This window comes from Adiantum capillus-veneris, chromosome 8, assembly GCF_014529385.1.
Source record: "Adiantum capillus-veneris isolate H3 chromosome 8, ASM1452938v2, whole genome shotgun sequence".
In the NCBI taxonomy this organism is placed as follows: domain Eukaryota; kingdom Viridiplantae; phylum Streptophyta; class Polypodiopsida; order Polypodiales; family Pteridaceae; genus Adiantum; species Adiantum capillus-veneris.
The window spans coordinates 60,335,430-60,356,765 of NC_140938.1; positions in this window are offsets into that span (position 1 = coordinate 60,335,430).

The following is a 21,336-nucleotide window of genomic DNA, read 5'->3' on the forward strand; positions in this document are numbered from 1 at the left end:
GGCTAAAATTTCAATATCTCAAGCTCAAATGAGCTTTTTTTTTATATTTATCTTCCATCTGTAGATTTGCTCAAAATCCTACTTTTTTTTTAAAAAAAACTCGAAAAACCTTCATGTAAACTTTTCCATAGACAACTTGTTGGAGGTTTCTATACAACATTTTCCTTATTCTTGTAGATTTTTAACTAGTTACTTAAAAATTTAGGATCTTGAAAAAAAATTTACTAAATTTCAAAGTTCAATGTAGAAAACCTAGAGACAAAGAGAAATTTAGTATTCAAAATCTTCAAATTTGCTCAATTTCACCAATAACATTCTCCACTGTAAGCTTTTAGGCCTTTAAGCTTTGCTATTTTGTATTGACACACTAATATTTCTTTTCATGCCAATATTAGGCTTGCATGCATTCCTCCCAATCTAATATAAAACAAGCAAACAATGCATTGAAAAACCTTTCAAAACCTTCCATAGAGGTGATTCGGCTATATCTATATGTTTCTTAGTCTTTATAACATCTCTAACTTCGTTTGCAAGATAAATCTCAAACCATTTTATAAACTGGTATTATTACAAAACATGCGCAATTTTTGTGATCAAGTAGCATTGTTGCCTTGCTCATGCAAAACCTCAAGATGTAGTCAAATAGATAAACCAAAGATACCATATTCTAGAAAATTGTATTTCAATCAACAATTTCTCATTCAAAAATCCACAATTGGTGAATCAATGTTTCAAAAATGATGAAAGGTTGAAGAAAGTTAAACTTTATTCTAGAAGTTGTATGGTTTGATCAATGAAGTTTAAATAGGACTCATATTTGTTACGCAAATCAAGGTACACATTTCATGAGTGTAGCAAGGTATCTAATAATTTGCTTATCCTTTTTTTTTTGCAAAACTCACAATTGTGAGTGGATAGTATTAAGAACATCAGAAAAATACACCAAGCTCAAGCTCAGACCGAGCCTTGAGGGTCAAAAGATTACAAGTTTTCTGCTTGATAGAGAGACCACAACTACTCCAAAGTTTTACTTATTACAAGTTGTCATCATGACATGTATGGTTCTATACCAATCCTCTGAGGCTTGTTTGCCTCCGATCATGTGGATTGTCACTTTGCTCTCTTGTATGATTTCACAAAAGCTTGCCACAGCCAGATCCCCCTCAAACACGCGGTGGTTCCTTGCTTGCCAAATAATTTGCTTATCCTATTTTGGGTTACTTTGCTCCTCTTATTTTACATTACAAGACATATATCCAAGTACAAGTCACATGCTTGAAATTGACATGAAATATAGAGTTTATATTTCCTCACATGAGTAAAACTCCCAATCACTACTTCAGAAAAACAAGACTCACTTTGGCATTTAAAAACAAAAAATTGAGAAGGAAGCCTTACGAAAGGACCATTTACAATCTAAAATAAGTCGTTATACAATAGAAAGGTGAAAGGAATTCATTAGGCTATTCAATGAAGGGACCCATCTAGAAATTTAAAAATTGGATTGAAAAAGGTAGAGTCGCATTTATATTCTAAAATACGATTGAAATGGATCCGTATGAAACTGTTAAATAAAAGGACTCTTTTACAAACTAAAGTATCAAAGAAAATTTCACTCAATAAATACTTCACATCAAATGTATGTCAAACTCCCTTCTTCACTAAGGCTTGTTTTAGAAACCCAAGATAGTGAGCATGCTCAAAAACTATTTGAACCATTTTAGGAAGTATCTCATAAAATTATGTGAGTCTTGACAAATTGGTACATGTAGAGAGTGCCAAGGAAAGACACCTTTAGTCCTCGATTTGTTTCCCTACTTTTTTTAATATATCAAGTCATGTTATGAATTAGGTGATAATAAAGCTAGAAAAGGTGGCTTGTTTTTCACATGAGTATTGTTAACAAAACTACATGTGCTCAACAATTATGAGAAGTGCAATCAAAATACTTGAGTCAAGGTAGAGGATTGACTCGCCAATTATGCATCTATCTCACTTGAGTCTACAAATTATGAGAAGTGCAATTAAAATACTTGAGTCAAGGTAGAGTATTGACTCACCAATTATGCAGCTATCTCACTTGAGTCTACAAATGAAGGAAGACCATCTTGACAAGCTACAAAAAGGAGATTGTGACTACTAGTCATGTGCAATCCATGTTATACAATCATCACAATGGGCGATGCAGCATATATTGGTGTCAATACACAAGGAGCCACTCCAGCTAGGACATGGCGACTATGGCTTGTTAGGCACAACAGAATAGACTATCCACAATGACCAAGAGGCTAGCAAACAAAGACAACAAATTTAAATCAAATAGGCAAAATTCTCAACTATATCGCCTACTAATAGATTGGTCATTTCGATGAGCATTGAGCTTGGATTTCCATGAAACTAAAGGAGAGCGCTATACAACACCAAAAAACATGCTAAGCCTAAAAAGCACAATTTTGAGGGTCCCAAAACTTGCAACCATAGCATAAATCATGTGCTAGAAGCACTTAGAGCGAAGAGCAATACCAATAGACACTAGAAAACTTGATTCAAATCCTTGACAAAAGCTCTTCCTTATAGTTTGTTGCTCAACTCAGTTATGCAACACCTCAAAAATGAGTTAAAAAGTCACATTTATATCTAGGGCTTTTAGAAAAATTAAGCTTTTAAAATGATAATTATAAAGAAGCTTCAAGATTTTGCCACTTTTTTGTGACGTCCACCTCAATTACTTCAATCTTCTAGTTGTCTTTGCATCCTTGCTACAATCCGATTCTCCTCATGTTGAAAAAGTGTTATTGTTATGAAGTCATCGACGTAACCCATAACATTCACTCTTTTTTATTTTACTGCCTATCCATGGGCAATGTTGAGGAGTGTTTGTGGCTTGCAAGTTGTGAGAGCGTGACATACAATGGATCCCTTCAAGCTTCATAAATGTCACATATTTTAAACTTTGGCAAAAAGGACCATATGAATTATTGGTGCTAATAGTCAGGCCAAGGAAATTTCCCCTCCAAACCTAGCCCATAGCTTTTATGGGACACTGGAATCACATTCAAATTTTCTAATGTAGATATGACTTTGCTCCATGGAACTTGATCCATGCGTTTTGGCACCTTGCAAAACTGACCATAGCAGCTAATTTCCCATGTCATTTGGAATTGATAGGTGAAGTTCCAAGTGACTTAGATCACTATGGAGGATCCATTTCACACTTCTATCAATTTGAAATAAAATTCCTGGTCTTGAGCCCTTTTTGCTTATTTGTGGTCACCCAATTCTCTTGAAACTAGAGGATTTGTCTCACAATGCATGGCATATGAAAGCAATAAAATCACTTTACTAACTTTTGATAGGTAATGGATCGCAATCCATGGGGTCTAGATGACAATTTCCTCATGTTTCAAAGAACCTTTCTAAGACTATGGCTAAGTTCTAATGGAAATCAGATTCCATTAGAGTTGTTTTCTGTTGTTAATCACCTATAGGCCATAGCTTTGATGTCTGACCTCAACTAGATTTTTGCTCATCTTTGAAGTTACTTTAGAGCTTGATGTTGTCATAGATGACCACATGCTTCCAATTCTCTCATGATGGGTTATTTTTATTGACCATTAAGCCTCAAATTTACCCTTGGCAATTCATAGTTCAAACTGGGGTATTCTCTAGCTTATCTTCACTTTTCAAAGAAGAGTCTCTCACGCAGAAGCTTCTCACCTCATACCTAACAATGCTCTATGTATTGGAGTAAAGGTGTTGTGCCTCTTACTTGGGCCAGACACCAGAGACATTCAACCGCCCATTACTTGTACGCACCTTAATCTTTACTAGATACAAGAATAAGGGGCTCTTTCACACATTGTAGTGTCATAAAATCTAATATCTAACCAACCCAAATGATTTGCTCATATTAAATTCATCACTTAATGTGGGAGAATAAATGACAACAAGGGTTAAGATATAGACATGTGCTAATAGATCTATCTCAACATGGGGCCAACTGTAAAGGGGCCAAAATGAGAGATGGTCTATCAAAGAGCAGGGCTAACCAATGGAGCATAAGACCTTAGGGTTAGCTTCATTGAAGACCTCCAATAACGAGTGTAAAAGTCCTTTGTCCTTAGGTAAGCTAGGGCTGTGCTTGAGATGGGAACCCAACCCAAGCTCGAGGTGCTTGTCCTGCTTGAGGTGCTTGGCATGCTTGAGGTACTTGTCGTGCTTGATTAAGGTGCTTGTCCTGCTGGATAATTAAGGTGCTTGAGATGCTTGTCCTGCTTCATGACTAAGGTGCCTGAGGTGCTTTGTTGTGCTTGCTTGAGATGCCTGTGGGAACAACCCCAAGCTAGAAGTGCTTTGTCATACTTGAAGAGTAAGGTGCTTGAGCACCAAAAGTCAAAGTGATCCCTACATAAGAGGGAGCGAGCCATATTGTAGGGGCTAGTGAGAGAATACATACTCACACACTCAAGGTAACCTCAAGCCTTAAGAGGCAGCAAGGACACATGTCAAGCTCCTACCCATGTTACCTCATGAGGTGCTTGAATCCTATTGCCCAGGCTTAAAAGGGATACAATGATAAATTACTTGAATTAACTAAATATTTTTGCATTTATCAAGCCCTCTCTCTCAAAGGGGAAAGGGGGACACTTGTCTCAAGAATACCCCTAGTGCTAGAAATGGGCCAAGCTTGTGATTGGCTAGACTTGGCATGAGCCAATGAGCTTCAAGCATGAGCTAGAAGAGGGGGTCGACCAAAGCAAGTAGAGGCCTTGCTTGCAGGGTATACTCACCCACACACACTCACACACACTCTCATTGTGTGCTATGCAAAGTGCCAGAGCTCCATCTCCTTGTGGAAGCTCCTTGAGAAGTTGAGAGCCTACACCAACACTCTTGGCTATGGAGTGCAAATCCAACCAAGAGTCATGCTTCAATGCTTAAGCTTGACATCTTCTCCATCTTCATTACTATGCTATTATGTATGCTAGCAAGAAGAGTTATGATAAGTGAGGAACTAATTCTTTCTCCTATGAAATGTTTCTTCTTCCTCTTCCCTACCCTCATTTCCTGCTAGCTCTCTCCACCTTCGAAGGTGTTTGAGGTCTTCGGATTGAGGCTTGGGATAGTTAAAGCTTTCTTCAAAGTTTATGTTATGCTTGTGATGCATGAAGCTTTCCATCTCCATTGCATCACCTAGGTCACAAGGAACACAAAGATTGTATTGTAACAAGTCTCTCTTAATGGGGGAAATCATAATACAAATGCCTATTCGAGGGGGGACTGGCTCCACATAAATCCAGTCCTCAATTGTTGTCATGTTCTCTAAATTCTCTCTCTTGCAAAAGTATTGTTCATGCCAAGTTAAGTAATTGCTATGTCTATGTTGTTATCTTCAATTATGTTCACCCGTTATGCTCACAAAATAATTTCTCAAAAGTACTCTCATTAATTTCCGCTACTCTCAAGCTAAATAGGCCAATTCCATTACATTGGTATCAGAGCATTTGGTTTTTCTTTTCTTGCTTAAGAAGAGAGGTCCTTAAGTAGCCTATAAATGGTTGATGTTGTTAAAAATATTAGGGTAAGTGGAACCGGGATCTATTATCAGTTTTGTTGAGCCCACTATGTGAAATATGGTGCACACCTCGGGAGCTTTGGACTTAAGAATGGATTCTTTTTAGACTTGCCTATGGCTTTACCATTATTGAGCCATAAGAAGTCCAAAAGAAGCTAGCCCTCGGCAACTCTGCTATGCTAGACCTACTCCACTACTCTCTATAATTAACCACTTCGAGCCGTGGGTGTAGATACTTAAGAGCCAATTTTCAAAGGCTAAGAGGAGTGGCAACTAAGGTTTTGAATTGCCAAAGCATACACTAAGTACATACACAAATTTTGTTGACATGGCTGACTATAATCAAGAGAGTATAATGAACATTGATAGCCTTGATTTTGCACATGAAGGTGCTAATGATGATGCCCCCATGTTTCTGAATTATCTCGTAACGAGGTTGCAGCAAGCTATGGGCAATCCTGCCTTGCAAGCCGAAGTTACACACCAACTTCGTGCTTATGGGATTTCCCTTCCTCTCCAAGAGGAGAGAGAGCTTAAGAGGCCTCTTGAAGAGACCCCCAAAAGAAGACTCTCTCCCATACGAGAGGAGGAATCCAAAGAGCAAGAAAGCAATGAAAGTTTAAGTTCCTCTAAAGATGTGGCTCCACGAAGATGATGGTCTAAACGATCGCCCTCTCCTCCCAAGTGGAAAAAATCAACACACTATCTGCTCAGATTTCTGATTCGGTCTCATTTCGGCCTCTGTTTCCACTACAGGTAGTATTGCATAGGCTGTTTCGTCATTTTGCAATTTTTTTGCCAGTGCCGTTTTTTGCATAACATGTGCCTTACAGTCTTCTATGGTTTTTGCTATATAGCACGTGTTGTTCCTACTTTGTTTCTCCTCTTTTCGGGCAGTTTTCACATCAGGTGCAACATTTACCGTGGCTGACAACAACACATATGTGTTCAAGATGTTTGTTGTTGAGGTCAAGTTGGATGGGGACAATTACCCTATGTGGGCTTACATGATGCAACATGTTCTTGTGTCAAAGGGTGTATGCACTATTGTGCAAGGCATTGATGTACGTCCTAGTTCTGAGAATGTAGGCGATGTTGAGGATGTGGCAAGTCTTGCTGCTATTAGAGTTGTTTTGCCTACGACAGAATAATCTTGTTGGGATGTAAAAGATGCACACACTCATGCATTGATTGTGCTATTTGTGAAGCGCACCATTGTTCCTCACATTCGTTTAGCAAAATCTGCAAAACAGGCTTGGGATATTTTGGCTGGTCTTTATGCAAGTCGCAATGAGGCTAAAATTTCTTTGCTGCGTAAAGAGCTGGAGTCAAAGATTATGCATGAGGAAGATGATATGGACACTTTCCTTGCTAGTGTCAACGATATCAATGAGCAACTTATTTTTGCAAGTGAAGTCATTTCAGACAGTTCCCTTGTGCAGACTGTTCTTGATGCCTTACCAGATTCTTACCAGACTTTTGCTAATACTTGGAGACTTATGACCCAAGGAAATCCTGAAGTTGTCAAGTTTGATGCATTATGCACATTGCTGTTGCAAGAGTCACTTTCCAAAAAACAAGGACTAGGCAACGTGTAGTTGAGCAGGCTTTTATTGCTTCTCAAAGAAAGGGTGGTAACAGCAATGCAACCACTTCTTATGGTTCTGTTGCGAGTGGCAAAAACTCTATTCCTAATGCTTCTGCTGGCAGCAATTCATCAGGAAATTCTGGTGATAAGGGCAAAAAGAAGATGCGTTGCCATTATTGTGAAGCTAACGATCACTTGATCAAAGTAGTGTCCTAAGTTGAAGGCCAAAGAGGCTAAGAAGAAAGAGGGTGGTTCCACTGCAAATGCTGGTTCCACTACAAATGCATGCATTGTTGAGTCTTCTGTGAAAGGAGACTGTGTTGCTGATGTTGATGCAGAATGGGCTTTTAGTGCAGAGCGCACATACAATCCTGCTATCCATGATGCATCCATGTCAGTTGTTGTAGATTCACATGTGTGGTATTTCGACGGTGGTGCTACAAAACACATTACCTCACATCGTAAATTATTCAACTCTCTCGAGTCTGTCCCTCATGGAAATTCAGTCACTTGTGCCAACAACGCCTCTTATCCGGTTCAGGGAGTTGGAGAGATTGTGCTTACTGCTACAAATGACAGTTCTTTCACACTTATTGATGCACTTTATGTACCTAGGATCAAGAAGAATCTTTTGTCTGTATCTGCATTGGCTAGACTTGGACTTATAGTCAAATTTGTGGATGATAGATGTACAGTTTATGATCTCAGTTTTGGTGATGAAATTGTTGCATCTGGGCTTTTGTGCCGTGGGCTGTATAAGCTCACTTTGTATGACAAGCGTGGACAAAATTTTGCAAATGCAGTTGCTGATTCAAGGGCTATTTCAGATACAAAACTTTAGCATGCACGTTTTGGTCATCTGAATTTTGCCAGTTTGCTGCGTTTGTAGAAATCTGATGTGGTTGCTTCTTTGCTGCCTCTTGAAGCACCTGTCAAACATGTCTGTGAAGGCTGTATTCTGGGTAAGATGCAGCGTTCGAAGTTTCCAAAGGATGGTTCAATTAGGGCCACATGCAGGTTGCAGCTTGTGCATAGTGATGTTTGTGGGTCCATGCAAACTCCGTCCTTGGGAAATTACCTTTAGTGCGTGACTTTCATTGATGATCACTCTAGGCGTGCATGGGTATTTCCGCTTAAAGCGAAGTCCGAAGTTTTTATGTGCTTCAAAAAATTTCTAGCTATGGATGAAAAATGTATTATGGGCACCCTCCGTTTCGATCGAGGGGGGGAGTATATGTCTCATGAATTTAATGCATTTTTGGCTAGTCGTGGGATAAAACACCAATGTACAGTGCCTTATACACCTCATCAAAATGGTGTTGCTGACAGGAAAAATAGGTCACTTACAAAAATGGCACAATGTATGGTCAAAAGTCAAGCTTTGCCGCATTCTTTTTGGCTTGAGGCCATCATGTGTGCCACTTATGTACTAAACAGGTGTCCTACAAAATCTTTGCAGTCTATTACTCCATATGAAGCATGGCAAATAGAAAGCCTTCTATTGAGCACATGCGTGTTTTTGGTTGTTTGGCATATGCTTTGGTGCCATAAACACAATGCAGAAAATTGGATGACAAGACTGCCAGATGTATTTTTGTTGGTTATAGTGCTGAAAGCAAAGGTTACAGGTTGTATCATCCGCAAACAAAGCGTATTTTGGTTTCACGGGATGTAGTGTTTGTGGAAGATTTTGTTCAGCCCTTGCTGTCATGTACTAGCGACAGTAATGTAAGCTCACAGGACATTTATGACACTTTGTTGCCTCTTTTTAGTTGTGGAAATACAAATGTAAATTCCAATGAGACAAATGTACAGCCTATGGGGTTTCTGAAAATGTTACACATCAGCCTATTACTGATTCCACCAGACTTACATGCTTTTTCAGACTCAGATTGGGCTGGTTGTTTTGACACGCGAGTGTCCACAAGTGGTTTTTGTTTCATGCTTGGCAGTTCATGTATATCATGGTTGAGCAAGAAGCAACCTACTGTGGACACTTCGAGTTGTGAGGCTGAGTACAGAGCAGTCTTCACAGCTACGGTTGAGTGTGTATGGCTCAGACGCCTTATGACCGATTTGGGTGTTGGACAGGACACTGCCAACACTATCTACACTGACAGTCAGAGCACATTGGCAATTGCGAGGAACCTAGTTTTTCATGCTCGCACAAAGCACATTGAGGTGCATTACCACTATGTCAGGGAGAGGATCTCAGCAGGAGAGATCAGCTTGGCTTATGTGCCAACACAGGACAACCTTGCAGATCTTTTCACAAAAGCATTGTCTCGTGAGAAGCTTGAAGATTTCTGCAAAGCTTTGGGCTTACTCCCCTTTGTGGACTGATCCTGTCCTCAGGGCATGGCACTTCCCTTTACTCATGTGCCAGCTCTCGTTCACCGCATCACTCCAGGGGGGATTTGTTACCATATACATGTGGTAGTGATGTGTGTGAACACACTAGGACCGCCGGGGCATTTTTAACCTCTTTAGGAGGTTTTTTCCCCCGTGCATTGTATACACGCCCATCACTCTAGGGCTATCTATCTTTCTATTGCACACTAAGTAACACACTCTCTATTGTGTGCCTTGAGCTTCCTTCGTCTTCTCCAAGCTGTGTGTGTTTCTCTGCAACCCTAATTCCAACAATGCAGATGTACATGATGTACTTGATGAGGAAAGGGCTGAAAATGAGCAGGCTAGAGGTACGTCAAAATGGCTGGTGCATACATTGCGTGACAGTAAATTGGATGCACCTTTGTTTAGTCGTACTCGTTCAGGCTCTAGCTATGCATCTTATGCATCAGATTGTTATGCTTTGGTTGTGTCTAGCTTACATGATGTTGAGGAACCTCTGTGTTTTGATGAAGCAGAGAATTCAGAAAATTGGATGGTTGCCATGCAATCATAATATGATGCACTTATAGAAAATGACACGTGGACTTTATGTGATTTGCCTCCTAGCAAAAAGGCCATTGGTACGAAGTGGGTGTACAAGTTGAAATGCAAGCCGGATGGTGATATCGATCGCCATAAGGCTCGACTTGTTGCAAAGGTGTTATGCACAACAAAAAGGCATAGATTATGAAGAAACTTTTACTCCCACTTGTCGTATGACTACTGTGCGTTTTCTATGTGCATTGGTAGCTCATTTTGGTTGGGATGTACATCAATCAGACATTGTTACTGTTTTCTTGAATGGTGACATATTTGAGGAAGTTTATGTAACATAGCCTCGTGGTTTTGTCAAGAAAGGACAAAAGGACAAAGTGTGTAGATGTAACAAGGCTTTGTATGGGTTGAAGCAATCTCCTCGTGCTTAGTATGAGAAAGCTGACACTCATTTGGTCAAACAAGGCTTTCGTAACAGTCCAACGGAAAGCACATTGTATGTAAAGCATGAGGGTGGTGTACTTCTCATTGTGGTTCTTTATGTCGATGATTTGCTAATCACTGGAAAAATGAGAGAGATATTGCTGAATTTAAGGTTGATTTGAATGCTACTTTCAAGATGAAAGATTTGGAGCTGTTGCATCATTACTTGGGTATACGGATTGCATACCTATTGCCACTCCAATGGAAACAGGGTTGAAATTGAGTCTTCATGATGTTGGTGATCCTGCAGATGTCACTCTTTACCAAACTATTGTTGGATGCCTCATTAATGTATGCAACACGAGGCTGGATATTCAGTTTGCAGTCTCACATGTCAGCAGATTTATGCATAGCCCAGGGTCTAAGCATTGGCAGGCTGTCAAGAGGATATTTCGCTACCTTAGTGGCACTTTACATCTTGGCTTGTTTTATCCCAAGGGGGGATCATTGCCGCCAGACTTACATGGTTTTTTGGACTCAGATTGGGCTGGTTGTTTTGACACGCGAGTGTCCAAAAGTGGTTTTTCTTTCATGCTTGGCAGTTCATGTATATCATGGTTGAGCAAGAAGCAACCTACTATGGACACTTTGAGTTGTGAGGCTGAGTACAAGGTAGTCTTCACAGCTACCGTTGAGTGTGTATGGCTCAGACGCCTTATGGATGATTTGCGTGTTGGACAAGACACTGCCAACACTATCTACATTGACAATCAGAGCGCATTGGCAGTTGCGAGGAACCCAGTTTTTCTCATGCTCGCACAAAGCACATTGAGGTGCATTACCACTATGTCAGGGAGAGGCTCTCAGCAGCAGAGATCAGCTTGGCTTATGTGCCAACACAGGACAACCTTGCAGATCTTTTCACAAAGGCATTGTCTTGTGAGAAGCTCAAAGATTTCCGCAAAGCTTTGGGCTTACTCCCCTTTGTGGACTGATCATGTCCTCAGGGCATGGCACTTCCCTTTACTCATGTGCAAGCTCTCATTCACTACATCACTCTAGGGGGGATTTGTTACCATATACATGTGGTAGTGATGTGTGTGAACACACTACGACCGCGCTGGGGCATTTTTTCCCTCTTTAGGAGGTTTTTCCCCTCGTGCATTGTTTATACGCCCATCACTCTAGGGCTATCTATCTTTCCATTGCACACTAAGTAACACATTCTCAGTTGTGTGCCTTGAGCTTCCTTTATCTTCTCCAAGGTGTGAGCATTTCTCTGCAACCCTAATTCCAACATAAGGTGCTTGAGGTGCTTTGTTGTGCTTTCTTGAGATGCTTGTGTGAACACCCCCAAGCTAGAAGTGCTTTGTCATACTTGAAGAGTAAGGTGCTTGAGCACCAAAAGTCAAAGTGATCCCTACATAAGAGGGGGCGAGCCCATATTGTAGGGGCTAGTGAGAGAATACATACTCACACACTCAAGGTAACCCCAAGCCTTAAGAGGCAGCAAGGACACATGTCAAGCTCCTACCCATGTTACCCATGAGGTGCTTGAATCCTATTGGCTATGCTTAAAAGGGGTCCAATAATAAATTACTTGAATTAACTAATTGTTTTTGCATTTATCAAGTCCTCTCTCTCAAAGGGGAAAGAGGGACACTTGTTGCAAGACTACCCCTATTGCTACAAATGGCCCAAGCTTGGGGTTGGCTAGGCTTGGCATGAGCCAATGAGCTTCAAGCATGAGCTAGAAGAGGGGTTCAACCAAAGCAAGAAGAGGCCTTGCTTGCAGGGTATACTCACCCACACACACTCACACACACTCTCATTGTGTGCTATGCAAAGTGCCAGAGCTCCATCTCCTTGTGGAAGCTCCTTGAGAAGTTGAGAGCCTACACCAACACTCTTGGCTATGGAGTGCAAATCCAACCAAGAGCCATGCTTCAATGCTTAAGCTTGCCATCTTCATTACTATGCTATTATGTATGCTAGAAAGAAGAGTTATGATAAGTGAGGAACTAATTCTTTCTCCTATGAAATGTTTCTTCTTCCTCTTCCCTACCCTCATTCCCTGCTAGCTCTCTCCACCTTCGAAGGTGTTTGAGGTCTTGGGACTGAGGCTTGGGATAGTTAAAGCTTTCTTCAAAGTTTATGTTATGCTTGTGATGCATGAAGCTTTCTATCTTCATTGCATCACCTAGGTCACAAGGAACACAAAGATTGTATTGTAACAAGTCTCTCTTAATGGGGGAAATCATAATACAAATGCCTATTCGAGGGGGGACCGGCTCCACATAAATCCAGTCCTCATCTGTTGTCATGTTCTCTAGATTCTCTCTCTTGCAAAAGTATTGTTCATGCCAAGTTAACTAATTTCTATGTCTATGTTGTTATCTTCAATTATGTTCACCCGCTATGCTCACAAAATAATTTCTCAAAAGTACTCTCATTAATTTCCGCTACTCTCAAGCTAAATAGGCCAATTCCATTACATTGGTACTAGAGCATTTGGTTTCTCTTTTCTTGCTTAAGAAGAGAGGTCCTTAAGTAGCCTATAAATGGTTGATGTTGTTAATTATATTAGGGTAAGTCGAACTGGGATCTTATATCGGTTTTGTTGAGCCCACTATATTGGATATGGTGTACACCTCGGGAGCTTTGGACTTAATAATGGAGTCTTTTTAGACTTGCCTACGGCTTTACCATTATTGAGCCATAAGAAGTCCGAAAGGAGCTAGCCCTCGGTAACTCTGCTATCCTAGACCTACTCCACTACTCTCTATAATTAACCACTTCGAGTCGTGGGTGTAGATACTTAAGAGCCAATTTTCAAAGGCTAAGAGGAGTGGCAACTAAGGTTTTGAATTGCCAAAGCATACACTAAGTACGTACAAAAATTTGTTAACTTGGCTAACAATAATCAAGAGAGTAGAATGAACATTGATAGCTTTGATTCTGCACATGAAGGTGCTAATGATGATGCCCCCATGTTTGTGAATTATCTCGTGACCAGGTTGCAGCAAGCTATGGGAAACCCTGCCTTGGAAGCCAAAGTTACACAACAATTTTGCGCTTATGGGATTTCCCTTCCTCTCCAAGAGAAGAGAGAGCTTAGGAGGCCTCTTGAAGAGACCCCCAAAACAAGACTCTCTCCCATACGAGAGGAGGAATCCAAAGAGCAAGAAAGCAATGACAGTTTAAGTTCCTTTGAAGATGTGGCTCCACAAAGACGACGGTCTAGACGATCATCCAGTCCTCACAATAGGAAAAGGTCAACACACAGTCCTTCTCCTCGTCATTCCAAAAAGGAAGAGAGGAAACAAAGGAAGAAAAGGATAGGAAGAGGTCACCCTCTTCTCGTTCTTCTTCACCTTCCTCCTCTTTGGATGAAAGCTATGGCTATTCTTCTAGAGAATACAGGAGGGGAGGACATCGCAAATCATACTCTACATGGCGAAGTTCACAAAAGCTAAAGAAGTTCAAGGAGGGTGGACAGAGTATATCTTTTCTCACCTATGATGGCACCTTTGGTGCTACCGACAAAGTGTTGGCCTTCATCCAATAATTTGATGCGGACTTTGGAGACGAGGGCTTCATGGAGTCCTCCAAGCTACACAATGTAACTATGCACTTCCAAAAACCATCTTGTCAATGGTGGGCTAGCCTTCGTGGCAATGACGAAGCCCCAAAGACATGGAAAACTCTACGAGTTTCCATCATGAAGCAATTCCTTGCAAGCGATGCAAAGGACAAAGTGCTTACCGAATGGCGCAGCTTAAAGCTTCTCTCTCATGAGTCTATCCACAAGTATGTAGACAAGGTTTGGGATTTACATCTCAAGGCTACTTACTGTCTTTCAACAGATATACTTTGCTGAGCAAAGGTAGCAATTTTGTGCGGGATTACCTAAAGAGATAGCCGAATAAATCAACTCTCAACAGCCTGGTTCTATTAGCAAAGTAATCCATCACACCATGGTTGCTTCATGCATCAATTTCCATCAAGGTGCTAGACGGAATGTCAAGCCCATGGAAAACAAAGACAAAAATGATGCAAAGGGGAAAACCAATGTTCAAAATTCTTCCCAAGGCACTTCCAACAACAACAACAACAACAACAACAACAACAGTCGGTCCAAGGAGAAGGGAGTTTACAAAGGCAAAAACAAAATCTCTCCTGAAGAGCTTGAAGCTTTTTGCAAGGACCATAAGTGTTTCAAGGGTGGGGAGCAAGGACATGGCTATCGTTCTTGCCCCAAAAGGAATGATCTCAATGAGACTCCTAGGGCTTCCACCATCGAAGCTCCAAAAGAGGATACTCATTGCAAAGGATCATCACTTTCCTATGCTTGGGGAAAGGTAAGAGAGCATGATGCCTTCATCTTGTTTGACCCTGGCTCTACTCACAACTTCATATCAATGGATTTGACCACCAAGTTGGGCATTCAAGCTTTTGAGATGGGAGATATGGTAATGGATGACACAGCTTTCAAGGGACAACAAGCCTTCGTTACTCCCTTGATTGAAAAGTTGAGGCTTCATGTCCAAAGCTATGTCGACAAAGAAGACTTTTTCATCTCTCCTCTCCAACATGAGGATGCTATCCTAGGGGCACCATGGTTTGATCACATGGCTACTAATATGAAGTTCCCTGAAAGGAGAATCTACTTCACCTACAGGGGAAAGAACATGTATATAGATGCTAGTGAGCATGGTTGCACTATTCCACTTGTAAATCCTCTTGCTTTTGATAAGTCAATGAAGAGCTCAGTTTCTGCGTACATGATTTTTGTCAAAGAGTCTCTAAAAGATCCTAATGTTTCATCAAATGTAAATGGTAGGAATCAAGAAGAGTTAGACTTGTCTAATTTTCTAAAAGGATTCCAAGATGTGTTCATTGATGATATCCCTATGGACTTACCTCCAAAATGAGGGGATGATGACCATCGCATTGAGCTCCTTCCAGGAAGCTCACCTCCTAACAAGCCTCCTTATCGAGTCTCACAAGCTCAACAAGAGGAGATCATGAGGCAAGTATAGGAAATGGTAGACAAAGGGATGGTGAGGCCTAGTTCCTCTCCCTTTTGTTCTCCAGTCTTTTTAGTGCAAAAGAAAGATTGTACATACTGTATGCGTGTGGACTATCAAGCTCTAAACCATATCACTATCAAAACAGATTTCTCGTGCCTCTGGTAGAAGATCTGTTTGATAAGCTACAAGGCTCTACCTACTTTAGTAGGATTGACCTTAAAGTGGCTATCATCAAATAAGGATAGTGGATGAAGATATCATAAAGACCGTGCTTCGTACAACGTTTGGTCTTTATGAATATCTAGTCATGCCTTTTGGCTTAACTAATGCACCAGCTACGTTCAATCGTCAGAAAGAGAAAATTCCGTAGTGATTTTGTGCATCAATTTATGGTCTTTGTGGATGGATTTTTATATGGTTATGGTGCCCATTGTACATGCATTTTGGTGAGTACCTTTGAGTGCCGATGAGCTATATGAGAGCATTTCTTTCACATTGATCAATTTTTTGATTTGCACCTACTTTGACGCTTCTTTATGCGCGGTCACTCCGTTTATGTACGTTTGAGTGCGGGTTGCCATTGTATGTGAAATTTTGGATCCATTTTGGAATTTCCAATCATTGACATTGAGTATTGTTATGGTTTATGGTTTTGAGTAGTGTTTCAGAGAATATAGTGGTCGAGGTTCACTCACACTTTTCCATATCTTTTGTTGATAGATTTTGGTCAGTTTGTAGTGGTCAAGATCATCTCCAACTTTAACATCTTTGATGTGGTTTATGGTTGAGATTTGCATTGAGATTTTGCTCATTTTGTGGGGGAGACTTTGTCCGCTTTTCCTTAGATTTCTTGACATATTTTTGGCTTGATTTCCATACACTCTTTTTTATGTACTTGTGATCATTAGATTGAGATGATGATTCTCTCTTGATGTGGTTGATGTTGCTCCCAGATTGATAGGCATATGGTTATTTTTGGACATGGATTGCACACTCTCTCTCTTTAAGGGGTTGCTTATGCATGCAATTCTCTCCTTCTTACACTTTGCTTATGTTTAGCTATGTAATATGAATATCTTATTTTGATTATTTACAAGTGATGATGGCAATCGATTACTCAAATTTTGCTACACAAGCCAGTGTTCAAGATGACTCTACGCAAGGTTCTACTTTAACTAGTGATGAACTTAATTTTTGGAAAAAAAAATCATTGATAAGGGGTACTTAGTCCACAAAGACACATTATGTATACCAACAAACAATGACATTAGGCACCAAATCTTTCATGAGTGTCATGATAGTCCTAGTGCACATATATTGGGATAAGAAATATTAATGCACTTGTATGTCGCCAATTCTACTAGCCACACTTGCGTGATCAACTACCAAAAGCTCGACATTAGTGAGGCAAAATGACTAAAAAGCAGGACGTCTACTTCATCCTTTAGAGATCCTTGATGGCAAGTGGGAAAGTATCTCTATGGCTTTCATAGTAGGACTTTTGACTACTATATGTGCACATGACTCCATTTGGGTAGCGGTTGATCATTTTACCATGATGTGTAGGTTTATTCTTACGAAGACTATGGTTAAAAACCAAAATTAGCAAGGCTATTCATGGAGAACCTCTATAAGCTGTTCAATTTAGCCACCAATATTGTAAAGATTGTGATGATAAATTCAATAGCCATTTTTGGCAAGTAGTATTTGTTATGGGGAAACCATAACATGAAGATAATAATGAATAAAAATAGAGTTTACTTTCATTACATTAACATAATCCATTAATAAACAACGCTCATCGCATATACAAGAATAAAGAATCTATTAGGCTACTGCATTTTTGAATATGAATTGAAAATTGAATACGCAAAAAAAAAAGGAATTCGACATTGCACAGGGCGTCAATCCTCTCCTTCTTCTACATTCCACACATCCAAAATGTTACAACCATCAGGGAATAATCCGTGACTCTAGTAGGTTGTACATGAGACATCCTAACACTGACGAATTTTGTGCAAACATGGCTATTCTAGCCTCGCGTGCGCTATTTGCATGCACTGCATCATCATGACTACTCACCACATATGGATGTGTCAATGCCGGCACAAGGATGTCTATATCCCTCTCATGCATAGGCTGACTATGTATCTTGGCACCAATTGATCAGCCTCTAACATGAGCATATCAAAGAACTCCACGTATCTCATCTTTGCGCATGTCTCTAGGGAGAAGAAATGCTCTACCTCTGCTTGCACAAACTTTGACAACACCTGTTGTGTCTCACTAGAGCACTACTACTCTACCCCTGTCTCTACAGAGTCTGCTGGCACATCTTGCACAACTAAATTCTCTATCTTGTGAGCATCGTGGAGCTCACCCGTGAAGGAGACATGTCTTGTCTCTTGCTCAAAGCATGCCAGCAACAAAATTGAGACTATGTCGTCTCGAACCTTAGACACATACATAGGATATACCAAGCCACTACGGGCTTCTCTTGTAATCACTAATGAACTACAATGCATCTGGAAAGACTTCTCTCTAAAAAGTGTCTGACAACCAAAATCTACTAACTGTCTCACAAAGATCAAGCTCTGTCTCAACTGAGGAACGTTGTCATAACGTGTATGATGCATCACTTGGCAATGACAAACAAATGTCTCTTGCACCCTCTATGTCAAACGTCAAACCATCAGCCAAGTACAAGAAGCCAAGTCTCCCACTAGAAAATGTGTTGAACCATTCACGACATGGTGTGACGTGGAAAGCGATATTAAGAGAAGATCTCTAATGCCCTACCTAGGTCAAACTAGCTTAGTCAAAACTCTTGATTAACAAACCTAGACAAGGGCTATGAGATAAAATTATATGGAACTTTAAGGTAGAATACTTAAGCAAGTATGTTAGAGATGTTGTTACCGATTACTCTTGAAAAGGACAAGCATGAATGCCAATTTTTTTTGGAAAGCAACAATAATGGATAGAATACTTAAGGAAAGTATGTTAGAGATGTTGTTACAGATTACTCTTGAAACAAACAAATATGAATGCTTACAAAAAAAGAAAGTAACAATAATGGATATGACACCGTGATCGTTGACATGGACATGCGAAGGACGCTGATGCTTAAAAGTTGAGCTACTACAACGTCTTCCTGTACACATTAGCAAACAATACCACATACCTCCAGGAGTCTCATCAGTGGGAGAAGGCATTAACTACTTATTGAAAAACAATAAAATAAAATATGGAATCCTAACCTATCTATCTACTTCACACTACAAGATCAAGGAAAGAGGATATTGTATAGATTGGTTGGCAGCCCTAAGGCTAAACCTCTATCGTCATTGTCATCAAGAGAAATAAATTTATCCTTAGTGAGACCATGGGTCTTGTCTGTGAACTTTGATAAATCTTCCTCATCATCCCCATGCACATAGGTTCAATAAGAAGTTCACTAGGCGTGGATATTCCTCTTGCTCAAAAGGATAAGCTTGTGCAATTGGGGAGATGTTCTCTATTGAGTAGCGATCACTCGTGGTCAATAGACGTATCAACCATTCTAATTCCTCAAAATTTTCCTCACATGCTAGTTTATCTACCAAATCCCATTCAGAGGTAAGCACAGGGTAGATCATGTAAAACTTGAGAAAAGTAAAGAGGGTACCTCTCATAGTAAGTGTAGAAGTGGATGACTCTGGTGAACTATCCATATCCGTGAACTTAGATAGATGTTGATTAGGGTCAAGTAATTCTAGGGCGTGAGTGTGCATGATATGACATTGTGAGTTTTGTGGATTTTTAATGTCTCATTCTCCTTATAGATGGCTCTTGCTCTTTTACTTCTTCTTTTTCTTTACTTTTTTGGCTAGTCTAAGTCTAAGGATATATATATATATATATTCTAATATTGGGTGGTTAAAAGGTCAGGGAAGGAAGGATGAGTGGGAATACATTGTAAGCTGCATGCCCCCCTTCCTTGGGTAGATCCTACCTTCTAAGAAGATTTCATTACCCTTTGAATTGGTAGTAGGTGAGGATTTTAGTCAATAGTTTTCTATTACCTTAGGTGCCTCATCAAGTTGCAAGGGTGGCAAAGTGCTTTCCCAAGAACAAACTTGAAGTGGTTCATCAGGCGATAATTTAACAATGTGAGGTGTACATTTTTTTGTAGCTTTGTGGGGAATCACAGTAGTGGGTGGAGGTTGTATAGAAGCTTTTACATCTATGGATGCGTTACATGAGGAGCTAGAAGCTTATGTGACTCCCCCCTTCCTGAGCTAGACGGAATAGATGGGTCTCGCTTTGGAACCTAAACTAGCTTTGAAACATGTGTGTAATATTCGGTGATCTTTTCTTTTCCACAATCTTCAATCGGTTTTGGAGTTATAGGGTTTGACTCAATTGGATCTGTAGGTGACAGGGAAGAACACCATTTATGTCTAGGTACCCAAATTTGATCATTTTTGTCATAGTAGCCTTGGGCTTCTAAGAGATGTTTAGGAACCCAACACAATGTAACCTTGCATTTCTTAATCTTAGTGGACCTATTCTTTTGAGGTTTCTTTTGTGAATGAACTTGAAGTGTAGGAGGGTTTGGTAATAATGCCTTGGGGATTCATTGATATGTATCCTTTGTCCAATCAAGTAAAGTCTTGGGTGTGACACTATCTGCCGTAGCCATGGATGTTGGAGCCTTAGAGGGTTGTGCTACAGGAGGCAAGGATGGTTCAACTCCTTGGATTTTCTATGTTTCATCGTCTTTTATGGTATCAAGAGGTGATAGTTCGGGTGTCCTTCTTTGAGCAATAGGGCTAAGAGTTGGTTTCTACATCGTGATACTCCCGATCCCTTAATCAATATTACATTTAGTTGCAGACATCCAATTGCACCCTAGGTTTATGTTACCCTCTATAATGCCAACATTGTTACCATATACATGTGGTAGTGATGTCTGTGGAACACACTTAGGACCGCTGGGGCATTTTTTCCCTCACTAGGAGGGGTTTTCCCCGTGCATTGTATATATGCCCATCACTCTAGGGCTATCTTATCTTTCCATTACACACTAAGTAATACACTCTTGTGCCTTGAGCTTCCTTCATCTTCTCCAAGCTATGTGTGTTGTTTTGCAACCCTAATTCCAACAACTGGTATCAAAGCAGGTTGCGTCCTCCCGGGCTTAATTTCCATCAGCTCTAGCACATGCCTGCTCACTTTCTTAGATTTTGGTGAGGGTTTGCGAGTGCTCGTAGGCCGACAAATATTCTGGGATAGCTCGTAGAGATTGGTCTGCTCAGATTTTTGATTCGGGCTCATTTCAGACTCCATTTCCACTACAAGCAGTATTGCACACGCTATTTTGTCATTTTGTGTAGAAATTCTATCAATGCTGATGGTGGATGATAAGGATATCTATGGTTTGTGCTATATATTGTTCCCTCTTTGTTTCTCCTCTTTTTGGCTAGTTTTCACATCAGGTGCAACATTTACCATGGCTGACAACAACACAGATGTGTTCAAGATGTTTTCTGCTGAGGATAGATTGGACGGGGACAATTACCCTATGTGGGCTTATATGATGCAACATGTCCTTGTGTCAAAGGGTGTCTAGAATATTGTGCAAGGCATTGATGTACGTCCTAATTTTGGGATGTAGGCAATGAAGAGGATGTTGCAGGTTTTGGTGCCAGGATTGCTACTGCCAGAGCTATATTGCCTACGGCTGAGCAAGCTCGTTGGGATGTAAAATATGCACATGCTCATACATTGATTCTATTGTCTATGAAGCACACTATTACTCCTCACATTTTTTCAGCAAAATCTAC